The sequence below is a fragment of the Onychomys torridus genome, chromosome 3 (assembly GCF_903995425.1).
Source record: "Onychomys torridus chromosome 3, mOncTor1.1, whole genome shotgun sequence".
NCBI classification, from domain to species: domain Eukaryota; kingdom Metazoa; phylum Chordata; class Mammalia; order Rodentia; family Cricetidae; genus Onychomys; species Onychomys torridus.
The window spans coordinates 20,778,973-20,798,219 of record NC_050445.1 but is presented as its reverse complement, the minus strand read 5'-3'; positions in this window follow the sequence as shown (position 1 = coordinate 20,798,219).

The window sequence follows — 19,247 nt, the reverse complement described above, 5'->3', positions numbered from 1 at the left end:
GTGTGTGTGTGTGTGTGTGTGTGTGCAGGAGGTCACTGAAGCAGGAGGATTGTTAAGTGTCTGAGGCCTGCTTAGGCCACAGTGGGTTCCAGGCCAGTCAGGGCTATGCAGAACTATACCTCAAACTAAAAAAAAAAAAAAAAAATCAAAGCAACAACAAGAAGAAAATAAACCCAAAACAAACAAAAAGTTAAGACCCCAAAAGTTTTATTTAACTTAATTTTTAGAGGAATAAATCCTTGAGCAGCCTTTTATAAAAGCCCATTTTTGAGAGCATGCACAAATGGTGCAGTTTGTAGCTTATAACAAAGGCCTGAAGCTTGTCAGAAGGTGGACACCACCTTGAAAATGCATGTGGGATGAGAAATATGTGGACACTCTGTATTCCCCTTTCATTTTGAGAGTGTCATGATACACAGGTCACCCAAGTGAACAATATCTAAAGTGTTCTAAGACTCCCCATATCTCCTGGGAATGGTAAAACAGGATACAGCCTTTTATTCTCATTTCCCTCTGTGAAATGCTCTCTCCTCTTCTTGGAACGCAGGTTGGTTGCTGTGCATACAGATAGGCGCTCACAATGGGGAATGACATTTAAGCATCTCACCTTCTATGGTGTACAGCCTCTCTGTCCTTTTAAACCTTGCTGCTGGGCCAAATGCAAAGGAGCCTCTGTGTGACTTTCCGTTTATCTTCTGTACCCAAGCTACAAAGTTAGTGCTCGAGTGTGTCAGGTATCACCTGGGGACTTGAGAGCAAGGCTTTTTACAGTGAACCTAATCCCATGACCTATACCACATTGCCTTTGATTTGAAGGCAGGTTAGTTGACTACCAAGACAGCCTACTACATTAATCAGAATCAAGTTCACCTGAAATGTGGGCACACAGTAATTGCAAGTTTGCCACATGATAGCTTTCAGCATACTCTGTTACATGCTGGGTACATGTGCCAGTGGGAAATGGGGATACCTTCCTCCTGTGTGTGCTGCTTGGGCAAGGCTTTCAATTCACAATATTAGGAAATCAGAAATTAAAAGAGTAAGAATGATTCACATAACATCTTCATTTTTTAAACCCATGTTCCCGCTTCTCATTTTTCTCATAGCTCATTTTCTTTTGTATGTGCAATGAAGTCTCAAAAACAGATTTTGAACTATTTTAAGATAGGTCATCCATACGTTGCGTTGTCTCTTAATACTTTAATGGCTATTACCCTTTCACTTTCTGCTTTTGTATTGTTTGATGAGACAAGTTCTCATTATGTAGCCCAGGCTGCCCTCCTACTCCTGAACCTCCTGCCTCAGCCTTTCAAGTACTAGGGTTACAGGCACATGCCACCATGCCTGGCTTTCAGAGATGTTTCTTAAGAATAAGATACTCTCTGACATACTACAGTTCATATAATAATTCCTGCACTGTGTTTTTATTTATTTTTAATATTTATTGCTATTTTTATTATTTAAAACTATTTTTAAATTTAAATATATTTTCAAATATTCTTACCCTCCTCCAATTCTTTCTAGACCCTCTGCCTATCCCTACCTAGCCAACTTTAAGTTCTTCCTTAAAAAACAAATGAAACTCCAATACAAAAACAACCCCCGACAAACCAAGAAAACAAAACAGCACCCAAAAGAAAGAAAGCAAAAACAAAACAAAACTAAAAACCAAACTGTAACCAAAAAAAAAAAAGCACACACACAAAAACCTAGGAGTCCATTTTAAGTTGTCCAATTACTCCTATGAGGTCTGCCCTGGAGTGGTTGATATCCACATTGAAACTCCACCAGAGAAAAATGATGTTCCCTCTCCCAGCAGGTATGACAGTTGTTAACCTTTACCCTAGCGGCTAGGTTTTTGTCCGTCCATCCATCCATCCATCCATCCATCCATCCATCCATCCATCATCTATCTATCTATCTATCTATCCATCTATTATCTATCTATCTATCTATCTATCTATCTATCTATCTATCTATCTATAACAAAGTAAAATAGAAACCATTTACATTGAAGATGGAAAGGACAAACAAACAGACAGAAAAAAAGCCCAAGAGAAGGCATAAGAATTAGAGACCCATCTTATGAACACTCGAGAATCTCATAGAAACACTAAATGTATAATGTATATACAGGGGCCTGGTGCAGACCCATGCAGTGCCTGTGCATGCTGATTCAGTCTCTGTGAGTTCATATGAGTTTTGCTCATGTTGGTTTAGAGGGCCTTGTTTTCTTGGTGTCCTCATCCCCTCTGGCTCCTACACTCTTTCTGTCTCCTCTTCCATGGGGTTCCCTCAGCCCTGAGGGGAGGGACTTGATGGAGACATCCCATTTAGGGCTGAGTGTTCTAAGGTCTTTCACTGTGTAATATCTGGATGTGGGTCTTTATTTGTTCCCATCTGCTGCAGGAGAAAGCTTCTCTGATGATGGCTGAACAAGGCATTGATTTATGAGTATAGCAGAATATTCTTAGGAGTTATTTTATCACTGTCCCCCCCCCCTTTTTGAGCAGTGTTACTTGGTTTTACCATAGGTCCCTGGTCTATCTAGTCTCAGGTTCTTGGTCACCTATGCAGTGTTGGTTATGGGTTCTTTCTCATGGAGTGAGCCTTAAGTCAAATGAATTAATGGTTGGTTAATCCCACAAGCTTTATGCCACCATTGCCCTAGCATATCTAGTAGGTAGTACACCATTGTAGACAAAGGGGTTGTGGCTGGCTTGGTGTTTATGTTTGTCTTTTGGTAGCATACAGAGTCTCTCCTTATACCAAAGATGCTGGAATGTAGGGGTGAAAACTCTATGTAGGCACTAGCTCAAGTTCTCCATGTTCAATGGGTTCTGTAGGTATCTTCAGCAATGGGGCCTTGTGTCAGTTGGTAGAGAGCAACCTATAGTCTTGACAACACCCTGGATTGTTTGGGGGTTCCTGTAGGGCCCTTTTGGCCAACCATTCTATTAGATGTAATCCAATCCTAGTACTGGAAGCTGCATTTGGTGACAAGAGATGGCCACTTGGGCCTCAGTCTCCTCCATCATTTGGCATTTTTTAGATTGATTTCCTATAGGTATATATTTTAGGATGCTTCTACTGTGTTAGATTTCCATAATACCCCTCAAATGACCCTGACTTTTAACTTTACCTCTCCCTTTCTTCCCTCTCTTGTCTTCCTTTTTCCTCCTCCTCCCTACTTGTTCTTTATGTTCATCCATAACTCCTTATTCTATTTCTCTTTTTTTTGGGAGATCAATCTGCCTCTTTGCAGTTCCTTACTTCTATGGTTCTATAGTTTGCAGCTTGCTTATCATTGACTTGAAAGCTAATATCCACATAAAAGCAAATACATACCATATTTGTCTTTCTGGGTTTGGGTTATCTCATTAAGAATAATTTTTTCAGGTTCTACCATTTGCCTGCAAATTTTATGATTTTATTTTTCTTATGGCTGAGCAATACTCCAATGTATAAATGTACATTTTCTTTATCCATTCTTCTGTTGAGGGACATCAGGGTTGATGCCAATTTCTGTCTATTATAAACAGAGCAGCAATGAACATGGTTGAACAAGTGTCTCTGTGGTAGGATGAAACATCCTTTGGAAATATGCCTAACAGCAGGATAGCTGGGTCTTGAGGGAAATCAATCCCCACATTCCTGAGACACTGTCCCACTGATTTCTATAGTAGCTGTATGAGTTTGCACTCTCATCAGCAATGTATGTGTTCCTTTTATTCCATATCCTCACCAGCATGAACTATCACATGTTTTGTTGATCTTAGCCCTTCTGACATATGTAAAATGAAATCTCAGAGTAGTTTTGAATTGCATTTCCCTGATGGCTAAGGATGTTGAACATTTCCTCAAGCCATTTCAGTTTCCTCTATTGAGAATTCTGTTTAGATCTGTATCCCATTTTTAATTGGGTTATTTGCTTTCTTGATATCTAGTTTCTTGAGTTCTTTATATATTTGGGATATTAGCCCTCTATTGGATGTATAGTTGGTAAAAATCTTTTCCCATTCTATTAGCTGCTGCTTTGTCCAAATGACAGTGTCCTTTGTCTTACAGAAGTTCCTGAGTTTCATGAGGTCTCAATTTAGTAATTGTTGTTTTTATTGTCTGTGCTAATTGTGTTCTGTTCACTAAGTCTTCTCCTGTGCCAATGAGTTCAGTATGTTATCCTCATTCTCCTCTATCAGGTTCAGTATATTGGGTTTTATGTTGAGGTCTTTGATCTATTTAGAGTTTTGTACAGGGTGATAACTATGGATTTATTTGAATTCTTTTACATGCAGCCATCCAGTTTGACCAACAAATTTTCTCCCAATTTGTAGGCTACCTTTTGCAGCATTATTTTACTTTATTTTCAGCATATTTCTTTTTTATTGAATCCACTTTCATATCCTGCATTGACTTCCTTATTTCATCTAGCTCTTTGTGTGTGTTCTTCTGTAATTCATTTATTATGTTTCCACATCCTCTCCTTTCTTTGAATATGTTTATCTCCTTCCTTTCTTCCTTTTTTCCTTTCCCTCTTTCTACAAAATCTCACTATGTAGCTCTAGCTGGCCTGGAACTTATTATGCATACCAGACTGACTTGCAACTCACAGAAATCCATTTGCCTCTGCTTCCCAAGTGCTGAGATTGAAGTGCTGAGCCTTCTGTTAGAGAGTTTTTACATGTTGGTGTCATGTGGTTATTGGTTTTCCTCAGTAGAGACATTTTAGTAGCTTCCTAAGGAAAAGAGACTGATTTTTAGTTTGAATGTTTGGTGGAGGACAATTACAAGTAAAAACACTTTCAACTTTAGGTAAACTAGAATTTCTATATCTGTAATTGGGCAATCCATTTCTTTGTATTAATACCAAAAGTCATTTAAATAATAGCAGCCTTCATTGCTAGACAAGTAAATAGGCTTCCAGTGCATGAGCTCATAAACTCATATCAATTTAGATTACAACAGAATTGTGAATACTGCCTTGGATTACTAAAGACACATAGATAATGACTTTGGGGGAAAGTACTGTTCTTCTATGAACTACAAAGAGCAGTAAGCCAGTTCCCACATGACTTAGCTTACTTTTTTTGTTTTTTTTTTTGGTTTTATTTTTTTATTTTATTTTATTTATTTATTTTTGAGACAAGGTTTCTCTGTGTAGCTTTGCACCTTTTTCCTGGAACTCACTTGGTAGCCCAGGCTGGCCTCGAACTCACAGAGATCCACCTGGCTCTGCCTCCTGAGTGCTGGGATTAAAGGCATGCACCGCCACCGCCTGGCTGTTACTTTTTGTTTCTGTGACAAGCAGCACTATGTCAAAAGCAACCTGGGGACAGAAGAGTTTATTTCCTCTTGTACTTCCTGGTACCAGGTCATCACTGAAGGAAATCTGGGCAGGGAACCTTTACGCAGGAACCTGGAGGCAGGAACTGTAGCAGGGACCATGGAGGAGTGCTGCTTACTGGCTTATTCTGCATGGCTTGCTCAGCTACTTTTCTTATTTGTCCCAGGCCAACTTGTCCAGGGATGGTACTGTCCACATTGGGCTGGTCCCTCCTATATCATTCAGCAATCATGAAAATGCCCCCAGACAGGCCCACAGGCCAGTCTGAGAGAAGTGATCTGATCCCCTCTCTTCTTCTTAGATATATCTGAATTTGTGTCAAATTGACAAGAACTAACCAGCACTGTACAGTCATGAGCTACATTAAGGCATCAAAAATATGAACAAATTCACAAAATCATAATTGAGTATTAGTAATTGTTCTTTCCCTGGCAACAGAACTATTTAGCCTTCTAATATATAGATAATTCTTGATAAATAGTTGAATTCCCCAGTGTATTATGAATCACCAGGAGAAATGAATACATACAATATGTCATGGTATGAGAGGAGTTATGAAATGCGGGACTTGCATCTGAGCTGCTTAGGAATTGATTCATAGATTTTTCTCAACACAGTTTAATAGTCAAGCAAACACTAACAATTGTGTCGTTATGGTCAAGGAAATTGTAACTGAGAACCATGTAGTTATATGAGATATAAATAAAATTTTAGCAGAAAGAAAATTTTAATTTATAAAGTTTTGAATTATAAAGATTTCTTACGCCTCTTTTATTTTTGTATATTTAAAAAATACTATCAGATTTTTTTGAATTCTTCTTCACTTAGTGTTTTTGATCATCATTTACTTAGTACTTAACTTTGTTTTGTTGTGTTGTAGTGGGTGGGTGGAAGCATGCCACATAGTGTGTGTGGACATCAGACGGCAACTTGCAGTTGTCAATTCCCTATTTCCATCCTATGGGTCAAAGGAGCCAAACTCAGGTCATCAGGCTTGACAATAGGCACCATAACCCATTTATTTTGTATTGAGTCAAATAATTTGAGCTAATAGGAGGGAGTTTTAATTATCAATTTAAATTAAATGTTAATGACGATGTTTTTGCCAAACACATGGCCAGTTCAATATATTTCACAGCCTGCTTAAATATGAAAGTGTGTTGCAAAGATTATGGTGTAGGCTGAATGTATGCTAATAGAAACTGGATATGGTTTAACTAGGTTTCATGTGTTATTAAGTTGATCCCCAGTTTGAAGAGATTATAAAGTGATGGGACTTTTTTTTTTTTTTAAGATCAAAACCATTTTTATTTGTCTGAATCTTTTGCCTGCATGTATGTGTGTATGCCACATGTGTGCCCTGTGCCCATGGAGGCCAGAAGGGGGCATTTGATCCAATGGAACTGGAGTTGGTTGTGAGCTACCCTCTGGGTGCTGAGGACAGAACCTGGGTCCTCTGCAAGAACATCAAGTGCTCTTAACTGCTAAGCCATGCTTTCAGAGTCAAGGGGATGGGACCTGTAAAATGGGGCATCTATTGGAAGGTTTCTGGGTAGTTAGGGACACTGCTTTTAGAGGGAACTGCTGTAGCTCTTTCATAACCCTGGTTAGTTCTCAGTAAAAGGTTGTCAGAACAGCATGACCACCATTCCTTTTGCTCTGACTTCTTGTCTCACTGGGCTTTCTCTCCTTTTTGCAGTGCTATGATCCCACTGACTTTTCTCTATGACCAAAATGTCTTCAGTGGAGCTCAGCCAGCACCAGCCCTGTGCTTTGGATGCCAGAAATATGGCCATAAATAATCAATCCCCTTTTAAACAAAACATCCAGCCTCAGGCATTTTATTTTAATAACAGCAAATAGAACACTGTTTATGTAGCTCTCCCAAATGGATGTTGCATACTATGGTGATAGTATTAGGAACTGGGGCCTTTGGAGGTGATTTGGTCATGAAGACTCTACTCTCACAAATGGACATAATGCCCTTATAAGACGGATGGAGGGAACCAGCCTGGCTTTTGTTCTTGAATCTCTTCAGTCATGTGAGGTCATGGCATTTGCTTCCTTCAGAAACCAAGTGATGGTACAACAGGACACCATCTTACAAGACTCTGTGAGCCTCTAGATCAGACAGTCTACCAGTGGCTTGATCTTGGACTTTCCAACTCCTAGAATTGTGTGAAAAAAAACTGTTACTATTTATGTCTCGGGTATTTTCTTATAGAAGCACAAGCAGAGGAGACAGTGATGAGTGTATAACTTTGTGTCCACTCCCTTGCCCAGCTACACTACCCGCTTGTCTCCCACTATAGTGTGAATGCCTTTTCTCTATCTTCTTGATGATTGAAAGTCTCCATGATTGCTTTAACCATCACAGCACATCTGAGTGATACCATGAAGTTTATCTTGAAGTCTTTAATGGTCTTGTAGTCTCTGCATCTTTATACTGTAACAGAAGTGTGAATCCTTGAGTTTATCAGGCTATGGAAACCCAAATTATTTAAGAGACTCTGGAAGATGAAAACTTAAGTAAAAAGGGAGGGATGAAAGGAAAGAAGGAGAGAAGGAGAGAGAGAGAGAGAGAGAGAGAGAGAGAGAGAGAGAGAGAGAGAGAGAATAATAGAGGGTTGCTACAAGACCTGAAGTGTGAATAGACACTGTCTCAGAAGAGGCAACATCACCCTCTGCCACCACTATGGCTAAAACAAGCCCTGCAGTTCAGAGATTAACTGCCCTGCTAAGTTCCTTTGAGATTTCTGAGTCACAAAATCATGAACAAAGTAAGCATTTGCTTTAAGCAATTAAATTTTGAGTGACTTTCTTAGGCAGTAATCCATAACCAAAATGTAAATATTGAATATGTTCAAGTTTTATTACCCTCCAAACTGTAACGTATGTTTGTCTCTTCCTCTGGGGCACAGTGCCAGGTGGTGTCACAAGTGCTGGCCATAAACTTTTTTTTTTTTTCCAGAGCTCAGGACCAAACCCAGGGCCTTGTGCTTGCTCTACCACTGAGCTAAATCCCCAACTCCTAAAGTCTTTTTTTTTTTTTTTTTTTTTTTTTTTTTTTTTTTTTTGAGACAGGGTTTCTCTGTAGCTTTGGAGCCTGTCCTGGACTAGCTCTGTAGATCAGGCTGGCCTTGAACTCACAGAGATCCACCTTCCTCTGCCTCCCGAGTGCTGGGATTACAGGCATGCGCCACCACTGCCTGGCCGCCATAAACATTTTTAAAGGTATTCCCTGGTCCTTAGTATTCAGAAACTAGACACATAAACAACTCCCTAGTATCTATGTGACAAGTAAAATTATAAGATAATGTAAGAATATAAAAAGAACAATTCATTATTACATTAGAAATTAGACACTGCAAGAAAAACAATTCCTTATGTCACATACCAAGTAGCATGAAACATTAGATGCATCTGGAATCAGATTCTCTTTCTCCCATCTGTCTGTCTTTTTAGTGTGTGTGTGTGTGTGTGTGTGTGTGTGTGTGTGTGTGTGTGTGTATACAGTGCTGGGGATCAAACATGGTGCCTTGGGCATATTAGGAAAGTGATCTATACTCTCCAACAAACCCCTGTTGAATGAATAACGTACTGAATAAATGAGGGAAATGATGAACTGTGGGGTATGGATTTGGGAAAGATACCTGAAAGAATCAAGAAAGGACATGATACGAACCAAATATCAATGAATGTTTAGAATTTAGTGAGTAAGCATAGTAGGAGAAAAAAAGAGAGTGGTTCCAGCATGATCGGAACTGAGGTTGTCTATCACATACCATCAAAGAACACTTCATGGTCAGCAGTGGAGACAGAGAGCAAGGAGGCTGGGTGGGATCTCTAAACGGAAAAATCTCAGCATCCTTCCCAAATGGTTTGAGTGCAGTTAATTCCTAAACAGAGACATCCTCCTTCACATTTAGGATCCCAGACATCTCTCAGACCCAGCACTACTGTTATTCAGAATTCGTTCTTGAAGATAATTACCACATTTCACCCACTTTTTCAAGTCCCTGGGCTTGTTTTATGGACAATCTAATCTTTATCAATAAAATAAGGTAAGACTTACATCTCATTTTACCTCTAAGAAGTCCAAGATAACTTTTTTTGTTTCATTTTTCTGACCCTAGGTCTGTGTATCCCAGGTCTGTGTATTCCAGGTCTGTGTACTCCAGGCCTCTGTAATCCAGACTGGCATTGGATTCTGCGTGTAGCAGAGCATGATCTTGAATTTTTGGTCCTTCTGCCCCTACTTACCACATGCATGCATCACAGGAATGGACCATATCACACCTAGTTTATTGGATGAGTCCTGAGATTCCAACCTAGGGAATCCTACAGCTAGACAAGGACTCTTTAAACTGAGCTGTCTCAGTCCAAGACCATTATTCTTGATGACTGGAACTCCTAGCTTTCCTCACTTGCCTGTAATTCATGGGAGCACCCTGGCATGCCCTATATATCTTCATGCATTAATTCACTGACATATTTGCTTACATTTGCTATGGGTAGTATATGAAAATATACCCAAGTAAGTTACTAATCCCTCAAAGATTTTGATCCCTATTGAAATCCCAACAAATAAGAACAGGTAGACTCCAGCCAGGAAGCAGATCAGTGCATTGCTCAGTTATCGTTAGAGGAGCTTCCTACTCCAGCAGATGGAAACAAATACAGAGACCCACAGTCAGATATTACGGGGAGAGAGAGAGAGAGAGAGAGAGAGAGAGAGAGAGAGAGAGAGAGAGAGAGAGAGAGAGATATCTTGGAACACTCAGCCTTAAAAGGAATGTATCCATCAGATCTCTCCCCTTAGGTATCAGGGAACCCTGCAGAAGAGGAGGCAGAAAGAGTGTAAGAGCCAGAGGGGATGGAAGACACCAGGAGAACAAGGCTCTTTAACTCAACATGATCAGCATACATATGAACTCACAGAGACCGAGGTCGCATGCTCAGGGCCTGCACAGGTCTGCTCCCTGCGGGCCCCTAGAGCTGAAAGGAGAAATGGACACATTCCTAGCCCAGAAGCTATCTCCAAGTGATAACCACTTGAAAATGAAAATTTAGTTTGCTCCAAGGGAGTCTCATTGGGATAACAAACTACTCTTCAGGGTAGGCTGCATGCCCAGTAGTAGGTGGCAAACAGAAAACTAACTCAACAGAATCTTTGGAGGTTTCTTGTCTCATAATGTCATGCCAGGGCTTTTCTTTTTCTTTTATCTTATTATTTTTACTATATTTTTTCTTCTTTCTTTTTACTCTGCATATCTTTGCATGTGCATTATGGCTTCCAGTTTTTGGTCTTTATGGAATTTCTGAGTGTGTGGATGAATGGGTCTCTGTTTCTTGTGCTTTCTCTTGGGCTTTTTTCCTCTGTTAGTTTTGTTCAGTTTTGAAGAGTTAGTTTTTGTTTTGCCTTATTGTATTTTATTGCTATTTATTAGAAGTCTGTTTTCTAATGAGAGACAGAAAGAGGTGGATCTGGGTGGGAGGGGAGGTCCAGAGGCTCTGGGAAGAGTAGAGGAAGGGAAATATATTATGTGAGGGAAAAATATTTTTAATTAAAGGGAAAAAATAGAATAGATAGTGAAAAAATGAGACGATCTTGAAATGGAATTTTGCATAAATCTCTTGAATAAATGGGGTAAAAAGTGGACTACATGGATTCTATTTATGTTATTTAAAGTAAAGCATGCAGAATAAGCCCAAATAAATACATATAAATGCAAATCAGATGAGGAAATAGATATTAAATATAACATAAATGTAATGATAGTATTAACTTTGGACTATTTCCAGGCTATGCACAGAATAGAGTTGTTCTTTTTATTTTTTCCTTTCAGACATGGTCTCCCTAGAATCTACTGTCCTGAACTTGCTGTGTGCCTAGAAGAACTTGAATTTGTACTTTCCTGCCTCTGCCTTCCAAGTGCTGACATTCCAGGCACTTGCTACCAGGCCTGGCTATGATGGTTCTGCTTAGATGGTTGTGGCAATCCATCTGAAATGGTCAAAAGACGGCATGCTATAGCTGGAGTTATCTCCAATCTCGCCCCAGGCTGGCAGCCACTTAGACTCAAACACACAGATGCTTATATCACTTATAAACTAAAATTAACCCATTTCTATTCATCTATAAATTGCCACGTGTTCTGTGGCTTTATCTGTTGCCTTTACATGCTGTTCCCTGGATGGCAGGCTGGTGTCTCTTCCTCAGCCCTCCTGTTCTCAGAATTCTCCTCTTTCTTTGTTCCATCTATACTTTTTACTTGGCCACTGGCCAATCAGCACTTTATTTATTAACCAATCAGAGCAACACATTCAGGGTTACAGAACATCCCACAGTAGCATGCTTCTGTGAGATGTAGGAAAGTGAGCAGCAAAGCTAAAGGCCTTTGCTAGGGCTTTATCCATCAATTACTACCCAGCCACATTCCCAAAGAAAGCTTAAGAATTAAGCTGGCAAGTTTCAATATTAAATGAAAATCTAGGAAACTGTAATTTTTGTTTCATATTTCATAGCATGATTTATTTATTTTCTAAAATGTCTTCATAAGGTACTTTTTTCTATGAATTATCTCTCCCAATAACCATAATTTTATAAATTTTAATAAAAATATGGATGAGCTAGAAATCATTATAGTTTTTATCCTCATTGAGAATTTTATGGGTGTCTTACCTGCACGTATGTCTTTACACCAAGTGTGTACAGTGTTCACAGAGGCCAGGAGAGGGTGTTGGATCTCCTAGGACTGGAGTCACCGATAGTTTTAAGTCATCTTCTGTGTCCTGGGAATTGAACTTGGGTCCTCTAGAAGAAAAACTTGTGCTCCTTACAGCTGAACAATCTCTCCAGTCTCCATTATGATGTTTTTGATAGTCCAAGACCTAAGTTATCAAAGGGAATGGTGCCGAACTCCTGTAAGAGTTAATTTTGTATGAAAACTTGAGTGGGGTGCATGATACCCACTGTTTGGGATGTGTCTGTAGTTGTTTCTGGTAGAGATCAGCATTTGAATTGGTGAACTTTGTAAAATAGATGGGCACCTCCAACACAGGTGGGCATCCTCAGCTTGTTGAAAGCCTGAAGAGACTGAAGAGGTAGAAGGAGGCTGAGATTTCCCTGTTGGCACTTTGGCCTTCTCTTGCTCCCAGTTACACTGTCTCAGCCTGTGAACTCTATCACTGTCTTGCCTGGGCCTTCAGCTTGCACATGGAAGATTAGGAAATGTTTCATCCTCCATAGTTGTATCAGCCCATTCCATATAATAAATATAACTCTTTGTCTCTCTATCTTTCTTATTAGTTCTTGAGAATTCTAACTAATAGCATTCTATGTACTAAAACACTCCCCAGGTTAATATGCCCTTCAAACCAGATCTTGGAAGCACTATGCATATGGCTTCATATGATAACAGATAGTCATTAACATTAAATTTTATATCAGTCCTTGGAAAAGCTCTTAAAATCAGCAGGTGACTTGATTCAATCCTCAGACTTGTCCAGCTTAGAATGAACTGCCTTGTGACTGTTAGCTGTTTAGAGCGATTACTCATTCAGTGGCATTTGGTATCAGTCCCACTACTGTTAGGAGACAGGTGTTAGACTATAATCTGTGCACAACAGTCAACCTTTTTATTTTGTTTTATCATAGCCAATGGACCTATGGTTGAGTAAAAGACTTTATGACACTGACTGGAAGGCTGCAGAGTACTAGAGCTCTTAATGGTAGTACATTTTCCTAATAGGAGTGGGTGACATTGTTTGATTACATGCTATATGCCATAGTTCTGGAAATTTTATAAGGAATATGTAATTTCATGTTTAAAATAATCATATATGATATATACCCCACTCCCCCCCCACACACACACATTTGCTACCTCCGTTTTATGGAAGTGAAACTGAGGACAAGTCTCACCACTACTAACTAGTTGCTCAGAACTTTAAACCCAGGTTTGGACTCCAGAATATCTACCTATTCTTTTAACCACTATGCTGACATTAGATAGTGAACAGATTTCATTTTTTGAGGCTCCTTTGTTTGTTTGTTTGTTTGTTTGTTTGTTTTGTTTTTCGAGACAGGGTTTCTCTGTAGCTTTGAAGCCTGTCCTGGACTAGCTCTGTAGACCAGGCTGGCCTCGAACTCACAGAGATCCACCTGCCTCTGCCTCCTGAGTGCTGGGATTACAGGTGTGTACCACTACTGTCCGGCAAGGCTCTTTTTATATGAGATTAGAATCAAACATTATTTAAACATTACCCTTAGATGTTGGATATTAGTGGTAAATTTAACTTAGGGTAAGTGACTAAGATCAAATTGATGGCTGTGTTTTGAATGAGTTGCACATGATAATTATAGGCAAGCAAACCCCCCAAAAAACTGCCAATACATTTCAGAGACATAAATTCTAATTACACCAGTATTAAACATGAAAAGTTCATAGCAATTGTTCCAAAGCATGGCATGACAGATGAACTCACTGAGTATGAGAAAGAACTAATAAAATCATTCCCACTGTTCAGGTAAGAAAATGGCAGTGCAAATGGGAGGACTAATGCCTCTAAATTCCCAGTGCATGGTATTTTCTTAAAAGACAGCACAACTCAAAAATCAAAGAAAGCATTGCAGTTCAAAACTCTGAAAAAAATTCTACTGGTAGGTCATTTCAAATAAAGCAGTCTTGACATAAAGGTCAATTGTAAAGAAGTTTAGGAAGTTGCTTGTAAATTAAAAGCAGTATAACCATAAATTAAAGATTTTCTAGCATCACACATACAAGTACAAATCCATACGCAATTTGATTTCTTATAAAATCTTTCAGCATGACATCAATAAAACCATTCAACATCAAAAGGGACAAAGCCCAGAACTCCCCCCACGTGCCATGTGCTACACGGGCTGTTTCACACACCTGCTGTGGGTGTGTTTCTATTGCCAACACAGAAGCCATGGGCAGAAATCCATTCTAGGAACAGTTTTTCCAGAATTAAAAACATTTCTTCATGCTGATTTCTAGTATTGATCAGAACAGCTAATCCTACTGAATAGAATGCAGAAAAGGGTTATGATTTTTCATTTTTCTTTTGTTTTTGATATTATAATACAATGCCATCATTTCTTCCCTCCCTCCTTCTCCTCCCTTCAAAGCCTCCCACATACTCCTCCTTGATCTTTTTCAAATTCATGGTCTCTCTTTCTTTTCATTGTTGTTACATGCATATATTTAAGTGTATATACACACATATTTCCAAACAACCTTTCTCAGTCTGTAAAATGTTACTTGTATATATGCTTTCAGAGCCTACCATTTAGTACTGGTCAACCAATTGGTGTGCTCTTCCCCTCTTCCCTGGAAAAGACTATTCCCCGGCCTCAGCATTTGTCAGTAGCCTGTAGCTCTTTGTGCAGGATTAAGGGAGCTAGAGGAATAGTATTAGAAGTATTGTATAGGAATTATGACTTTATTTTTGTGTGCAAATTGTAGTAGCTGGCAGATTTAAAATAAAATCATGATCAATAGTTTGATTTGGTTCTGTGAAAAACACAAGTAAAAGAATTCGGATGAAAACTGATAACAAGAGAGCTCTTGTTATGTGTAGAAAAGTCATTTTTTCATATTCATGAAACTAATGTCTCTATACTTTGTTGACTAAGTACACTGTTATAAACATTAAAACTGGGACTGCATGTGGAAATAGCAAAACACTAGTCCTTCAGAAACAAAATAACATTCCTTTTTATTATTATTATTATTTTTTTGAAGACAGATCTCACTCCATAGCTTAGGCTGGCCTCAAACTTAATGAGTCCTTCTGCCTCAGCCTCCTAAATGCTAGATTACAAGGTGAGCCACTATGCCTGCCTGCCTCTTCCACACTAAGAACCCCCTTCTACTAGCATTTCTGGAAGAGTCTGGATAAGAAAAGAGTTGCCTGCTCTTCTGTTAGAGGTGCTGGGACAATTTCTTAACACCTTTCTAAAATGCTATGTGTTGATGCTTCAGCAGGATTTAAATGTTGGCTAATTTGTAAACTTCTATTATTCCTACAGTTCCTGCTGGCAGAGTCTTAGGGATACTGGAAAGAGTGAGCCCTTTCAATCCTGGGAGAATTACCTGGAGTGCTAGCCCCTAAAGAACACAACTATTGTCATTTCCCCCTGTGGTCTCCTGCACTTTGGGGTGTTTTCTCTCTCACTGTATTTCTCTGTGCTTGAAAAAAATGAAGAGAGATTACAAAGTGTGCTTTAAAGTGTATTAAATATAACTTATGGTAAATTAGTAATATCTCTTGAAAAACCCTGCTCTCAACTCCCCCACGTGCTTCCTCTGGGGGGAGATAATGCAATTGTGTTGATTTAAAGGTTCTGTCTAGTTCTTTTAAGCATTCCTCTGATGCTGTGTCACTCTGCTTGTAATGGACTGTTATTGCCCTATATTGAGTTTACAGAGTGAGGGCAAATCTTTGGTGATGTGATTGAGACTCTGCAAACTCGATATTGCTCACCCGGCCTTTATAACTCTCAGTTACATTGCAGCAGAACAGCACACATTTTCATTTTTACCCTTTTAGATTTTCATTCTTTGCTCCAAGCCGAGAGTGAAATGCTTATATATGGTCTTCAGTGTCTGTTTGGGGAGGCAGTAACTCATAAACAAAAAGAACACTGTCAAGTGGGTTATTTTTCTTTTTCTGAAATTATTGATTTTGTGGTTGATCTTTTTTTTTTTTTATTGTGTTCCATTGGGTTCTCAGCTCTAATATTAAAAAGATAGCAGCTGGGGCAATCTTAACCCAGACATCTAGCCAAAATCTAGTTGAAATGTCATCTTAGAGGACCCAAGGACATGCCTCTGAAGCCCATTCCTACCTGGAGACCCAAAGAAGCTGTCCTCTCCTTGTTGAAGATGACAGAGAGGAGGGCTAGGGGACTGGAAGTATCAGCATAAATTATGAGGAGTGGAGGAAACCCTAGGTTAATGAAGTTCTGGGTTGATGGTTGACCATGTCAAGGGTCCTAGCTTTATACCTATAGAAAAATGCAAAAGCCTTCCCACCCTGACCCCATGAGGCTCAGAGAAATGGCAAAGCCTTTCTGTTGTGAGAATGTGGATGTTGATGCTGTGTGCAGAAAACGTCTATCATAACTTGCTCCTCACAGCATGGTTGTGGCCTGAAGACTGCTCCCCTACATAGACCAGCCAGCTACACCTGCCTCCTTGTTCAGCTGTATACCATAGACCCCATCTCCTTTTTATCTGTTTGTAATTAACCCTGCCCCCTTGTTTGTCTGTATAAAACAACTCTGGCTACTTGTTCAGCTGTATGCAATAACTCCACCTCTCTGTTCAACTCTTTATGACAAATACCGAGTTTCTTGGAAGTTGGGGTTAGGCTATCAAAGAGCTCAATCTACTTGAATCAGCTTTTTTGTCTGTACGTGTTTGCTATTTCTTCATTCCCCCCCCCCTCCCCAAGTCAGGTCAAGTCCCCAGAATGTGAGCACAGACATGGTAGTTAATAACCCCTCCCCTTGGATGTGAGCATGGACATGCTGGTAAATAATGCTAACATTGACATTCTTTTCAGGTGTCTTAAATGATTACCAGCTTCTTTGGTTAAACGTCTTGGAAAAATTAGTAGTTTTCACTGATGTATAATTCAAATCATAGTTTAAAACTATTTAGCATACACAAGGCCCTGGGTTTGATCTCTAGCATCACAATAAACCAAGCCCTGCCTCAATGCCCCCCCACAAAAACAACCCAACAACCCTGCTTGCCTACAAACCGAGGTTGCGTTACCATGACTACTGCTTCTATTACTAATACCATTACTTCTACTAAATTATCTAAGACAAGGTTTCATGTATTCCAGGCTATCCTTTGAACTCACTGTGTATCCTGAATAACTTTGAACTCCTGATGCTCCTCGCTTCACCTCTTAAGTGCTGGGATTACAAACATGTGCCACGATGCCCAGTTTATAGTAAGGTGTCATGTGCTCTATTGACATTTCTCTTTCTCCTGTTGTTTTCAGAGATATGATCACATAGTTTGGGAGCAGATATTAGTGGATACATCCTTGGCAATTACTCCTCCTACCATTCCTTCCCCACCATGATAGACTGCATCCCACTTATAATTACCTATTTGTTGGGATTTGAATGTGAAATATCCCCCAGTGGCTCATGTGTTCAAACACTTAGTTCAAAGTTGATGGTGCTATTTGGGAATATCATCATGGAACCTGAAGGAGGTGGAACTTTCTTGGAGTGAGTACATCACTAGGGGCAGACCTTGAAGTTTTATAGTCTGGCTCCACTTTCTGGTCTCTCGCCCTGCTTCTGAACTGCAGGTACAATGTGATGGGCTGGCCTCATGGTCCTGTTGTTAAGTTGCATTCATCAGGATATTTTTGTCATAGTAACAAAAAAGGTTAATAAGGCAGAACTTGGCATCAGGAGTGGGGCAATCATTACGATAAACCTGATTATGTGGCTTTTAGGGTGTTAGAAATGTTTTATGGGAGGAAAGTGGAAGAGTTTGGAACTTTGGATTCGAAAAACATCAGAATAATGCAAGTAGAGCTTAAAAAGCTATTCTAGTGGGAACTTGGAAGACAAATGTGATGCATTGCAGGGGGCTGTCTCATGATGTTTCACAGAAGAGCAAGGACCTTATCAGGACCTGGGATAGGGGCCATTCATGTATTCTGGCAAAGAATGTGGCTACATTCTGGTCATGTCCTGAGAACTTGCAATAGGTTGACTTTAAAAGTAATGGACTGATTTCTTTGGTGGAGGGCATTTCAGGATAATATAACATTGATTCAGTGGCACACAGTGGGAAAAAAAAAAACAAGTGGGAGAGAGACATTCTTACAACTTGCAGTTTGGAATGGAAAAGAACACTGGGAAGCTTAAGGTTGCGGCTGAGGCAGTGTGGGAAAAGATGATAATTGTTAAGGAGATTAGCTCTCTTAAACAGAAGCCTTCTGTTTGGCACTGGAACAATAGGAAAGGTAACCTGAGGTCCAGACCCCCATCAGTCAAAGGTTACAACTCCTGAAAATGCAAGTTTATTTGAAAGAACAGAAGGTCAGACTACCAAAGTATGTTTTTGTTCCTGTAAAGTGACTGACTAAGGGAAGTACTCCATACCCTCAGCCTCAACATACAAAAGCTGTTGAAACTGTGGTTCAAGAGAGCCAGGTCCCATCCCGAATTGTCCTGAGAACTTGGCAGTATCATCCATGAAACACTGGTTTTGGAAACATGCAAAACACAAAATTGAGGAGGTGATGGATCTCTCCCCAAAGGCTGCTGAGTCCAAGCAATGAGTGGTAAGGTCAGATTCCCTGCAAGGAGGCCCTGAGAGGCCATTGCATGAAGCCCTGAAGGTGAAACTTTGGTTACAGTGGAGACATCAAGATGCTGTAGATTCCAGAATTGTGGGATGCCTGCCAAGGATGAATATATACAGGAAATGGAAGCAGCCCATGAGACTGAAGTGTGTTGCAAGCAGCAAAGTGAGAGGGGAGTAGCTGCCTAAACACTTTACAATTGAGATAATTTTATCCATATGCAGGGTATAGGGTGGCAGGATCTGTTGTTTGCCCTACTAGGTTTCAATTTTACTTTGATCCAATCTTTCTTTGCTGTGCCTCCATTCCTGTCTTTTGGAATGGGAATATTTACTATGTGACATTGCATGTTGGAAGTGTTTTTGAGGGTTTTAGCACCAGATATCTGCAAGGGAGAGCACAGTAAAGAAACTGCCAGCATGATCACTGCATGATATGGTTCAGGGGAAGGTGCTTTTGTAGATATGAGACAGAGAGGACAACCAGAGGCATATGGAAGAAGCCAGAGAAGAGAAAAGAAGAAGTAGAT